Source organism: Vombatus ursinus, unplaced genomic scaffold (genome assembly GCF_900497805.2).
Source record: "Vombatus ursinus unplaced genomic scaffold, bare-nosed wombat genome assembly UNPS02014818.1, whole genome shotgun sequence".
In the NCBI taxonomy this organism is placed as follows: domain Eukaryota; kingdom Metazoa; phylum Chordata; class Mammalia; order Diprotodontia; family Vombatidae; genus Vombatus; species Vombatus ursinus.
In genome coordinates, this window is record NW_020954596.1 from 56149225 (window position 1) to 56153102 (window position 3878).

The following is a 3878-nucleotide window of genomic DNA, read 5'->3' on the forward strand; positions in this document are numbered from 1 at the left end:
TATCTTCTTTGTTGCCTTCAACAGGAGCGCCATAGATTTCCAAGCCCTGGTGTATCTTATACCAAATATTTAAATATTTAAAAGCAACATGAAAACACACATAAACTTTGTTTTAAGCTTGTTTGCTGAGTGGTTTGTTATAGCTTGCTAGAATTCTGGATGACTCCCTCTCTTCTCATCTGTTAGTCAATGAATCATTGATTGTTTGCCCCCTAGTTCCAATTGCAATGTTTTCTTTTTAACTTAGTCAGTATTTACTCATTTAAGATGAGTAAGGTTTGGAACCCAGCACAGTCTTTCTTCCTCTGAAGTTGAAACAAGGGCTGGGCTGGTGGCCCTATTAGAGACTCATTCCCAGAAAATGGTGGGAATAGAAGAGTCTGTATCCTTTGTCACCAGTTTCTCCTACTGCCATGAGCATATGTTGCCCTATATAAGTAGTCCACTGGCAAACCCTCCCTTGGGATCCTCTTTTCCATCCCTTCTCTGATAGAAACGAGCAAAATACTTGACGCAAAGACAGAGTGAACCGAGGAAGGCATTTATTTCATTTCTTGCAAGAAGCTAGTGTGCTGCTCCCAAAGAGCACACACTGATACAGATGTAAGAGCAAGCTTATACCTTAAGGTGTATCAGATAAGTTAATATCTTAAGGTGTGTCAGATAAGCTAATTAAGCATCTGCAGATGCAAGAACAGCTGTTAGTTATTTGTCAATACTTGTAGTTAAAGAGTACCTGCTAATCAGGATATACTAATCCTCAGGCATCCTGTTTTTACATTAACTTCTATAGAAACAGAAAATTTCACAAACATCTTCTTTTCACACCTCTTCAAACTTTCTTTCTCTGCATGTTAGACTCCTTTCTTCTCTCACCTTAGGTCACTTTAACCCAGTCATTTCCATCTCCTTCTATGACCCAAGAATTTCAAGGGCATATTTCATATCTTTGGCACATCTACAGTTAGGTTAATTAGTATTTAATGATATTTTATATTTCAATTAGTATTTTATTCATTTAAAGTCTAAGGTGTGAGGAGTAGCTTCACACAAAGGAAATCTGCCGGACATGAAACAATTTTGAGGACACAGGAACCATTTCACAAGATATTAAAAAAAAAGAGAAGGTACCAAATAATTGGAAAAAATCATGGACAATCTTACTATTGAAAAATATTTAAAGGACATCAAAAACTATCTATTTTCTCACTTTCATAAGAATTTTATGAGAATTAGTTATACCCATGTGGAGGCTATCCTTGAAAATAGGAGAGGTAATAGGTAGGCTTTTGTAAGTGATTTTCTATAGCAGACTGCATCTTCATAGTCACACAATTGACTGAAAGGTGAAAAGAATTTAAAAATTAACTGAACTAATTTTTTTTATTATTAAAGAGAAAGTGATGCTGATAGAGCAAAATCCGTCTTTATGAAACATTATAAATAGGAGTCCCTTAAGTAAAGCAAGTGAAGCCTCCTACCTTGTAAGTTTGAAAGGTCCTTGACCAGGGTCTGGGTTTGCAGCTAGCACTGCATTGATGCTCCAAGGAGCAAAGAGTAACCTTTGGGAGGGGCCTTTTGGATCTGGGTGAGCAGAAGCTAAAATGAGGACTCATTGGGCACTTATGCCACATCTGGACATGAGCTTGGTGCAACCAATGCTATGTAGGAACTGAGCTAAGTTATGAACCGACTCTCTCTGAGACAGAGGGGATATAGGGGAATGTTTGCCTCCGAGCTAATGCAGAAAATGTTTGTACTTTTTAATTGTTGTATCTTCAAAGTAGATATTCCTTTGTAAAAACTGAAGATAGTGTGTTAAATGGAACTGGGACTCTAGTTAATGGCCCCTAACAATGGGGGGAAACACAGCGAGTAGGGGCTCAAGCCAATTCTGTAGAGAAGCTACCCCCCCCAACCTCCTAGTATCCTAGAACCCTGAGGGGCACTGGTTAGAGCAAATCAGTAGTAAATATAAAAATTGAAAGATAGGATTAAGGAGAAAAGAAGGCATTTCATTCTATTACTATAACTCAGACTTAATCTAATTAAGCTGTTTATTCCCTCCCAAACAAATGTGGAAAATAAAATGGACTCTATCAGCCTTTAACAAACAAAAAAAGGTTTACTTATTCAAATGTCACTACAATTGAAAGGGTTAAAGAGATTAAAAATACTTCATCTGACAAAAACTTGATCTCCTTACAAAGTGGTGAGAAATTTTATCCAAAGGCAACACTGGTAAAGTACAAACTCATTTGTAAAACACAATAGAAGACAATGGATAAAAGCAATATTACCCCAGAACTAACAACAAAACAAACAAAATCAATTGAATAAGAAATGATCTGCAGAATCCATGACATAAGATCTAGCTAAACCAGATAGATCACTCTGATAGTATTATAAATCAAAATGTAGAGACAACAAATTGAACTAGAATGGAAAAAAATTTGACAGTGTTTTTATAGTGATCCATTTTTATCAGCAACAATGATTAAATGATTAAATCATTATGATTGGCTTCTACCAACTTCTGCCAACCTCAAGTACTGTGGGAGATAATTTCATCTAAGAATGTGAAATTAGAAGCATCTACTGTTGTTGTTTGTCCTTGTTCTCAAAAAGGACCATGACATCAGGGAGGTGATGCCAAGACATGCAAGTGAATTGGATTTAAGTGAGGGAGGGCTGTGCAAAGTCACTTTCTCCTCTGGAGCCATCTGGGTCCAGTGGCAAGATATAGATCAGGAGTACTCAAATATAAATATATACAGAAAAAACTTAAGGCAGGAGATAACCCACTTTGAAATTGTTAAGATAGTTTTGGAAGTAGGAAGATGTGGAGAGAATGAAAACAATTCACAATGTTTTTACTTTTAAAAAATGGAAACCAAGAAGACAGGACTAAGTACATTTGCTTTCTCATTTTCATAAAACTTTTTATCAAAGTGATCTGTGTAAGCATCAAGGGTCTCCTTGATGAAAAAGACATATAGTAATGACTATTATTTATATAATGCGTTAAGACAAAGCACTTTACATCTCTTACACATTTGATCACATTGATCCACACAACAATCTTGTGAGGCAGATAGTATTATTATTCCCATTTTATAGATGGGGAATCAGAGGCAGAGAGTTTAAGTCATCTGCCCAGGGTCATACAGCTAGTAAATGTCTGAGACAGGAATCAAACTCAGGTCCAGTTCTCTCCTCCACTATTCAAGCAGGTGGATTTTCTCAAATACTTTATTATTTTTTTTTTTGGTGGCTTTTCAGTCACTCAAATGATTGAAAGGTATAGAGAAAAAAATTCTATTGTATCTATTGTTTGTTGTTGTTACTGTTGTTTTTTCAAAAACATTGGACTTAGGACAAAATGCATCCTGGAATGTTCTCCTCAAAGACTCTTGCTACATATTCATTACACAAAGGTGCTCCTCCTACATATTGATTAAAATCACACAGGACTTTATGGCAGATGTGACAAGGAAGACAATGTTCATGTTAGAGTCTGGTTACTGAAACCAATTCAATTTTGCAAACATTTATTAAGCAACTACTATTTCTCTCTAATATTTAAATAGTTATGGGATTTCACTTTTGTGTATATTCCATCCGACTATGCAGATCACAGCCCATGCATGCCTACCTGTCCTGTCTGATTCTTGTCCATGCCTTCCATAGGGGAGCCACCCTGTGTGATAGCGGCCTTCCTCCCTTTTACTTGACATCGCAAGGGTTGCCAGTAGAACAGATGTACTGCACATTGCTTTTCACTTGTTTTCCCTATGTGATCAATTCATATTCCTTTTCAATAATAAATTTCTTTGATGTCATCTTTTACTCTGATAGTTTCTTCTTCATAGTTTCTT